Raw genomic sequence first — 621 nt, 5'->3', positions numbered from 1 at the left:
GCCCCTCGGAGGATGCAAGCAGCGAAAGCGACTGCGCATGCGCCAGGCAGGGCCTTCCAGGGCTCGAGGCAGGCGCAGCAGGCCAAGCAAAGTGGGCGTGGCCAGGAGGGACGTACGAAGCCCCGCCTCCTCGAAGCCACGCCCACTAGCGGCATTCGCACGCTGCGTCTGTCGCATAAAACCACAATGGACATTGTTTTTTTCCCCTCAATTTCACTGGAGCTTTTTTTATTACATAACTTGTAGAAATTGTATAGGGTATCTAATGGAAAGATGTTGAGCTATAACAACAAACGCAAGGGCTGGGCGCGACAGCCTAATGGCTGAAGTCCTCTCCTTGCGCACCAGGATCTCATATGCGCGTCAGTTAACGTCCCAGCTAGTCCACTGCCCATCTAGCGTCTTGCTTGTGGCCTGGGAAAGCAGTCCAGGACGGCCCATAAACCTTGGGACTCTGCACCCAAGTTACAGAGAAGAGCTACAAAGAGAGAGACAGAAAGATCTTCCATCGGCTGGTTCAATCCCCAGGTAGCTGCAAGGACCAGAGCTGAGCTGATCCGAAGCCAGGAGCCTGAAGCATCTTCCGGATCTCCCACACCGGCGCAGGGTCCCAAGGCTTTG

Source organism: Ochotona princeps, chromosome 2, assembly GCF_030435755.1.
Source record: "Ochotona princeps isolate mOchPri1 chromosome 2, mOchPri1.hap1, whole genome shotgun sequence".
NCBI classification, from domain to species: Eukaryota; Metazoa; Chordata; class Mammalia; order Lagomorpha; family Ochotonidae; genus Ochotona; species Ochotona princeps.
Note: the sequence above shows the minus strand (reverse complement) of the source record.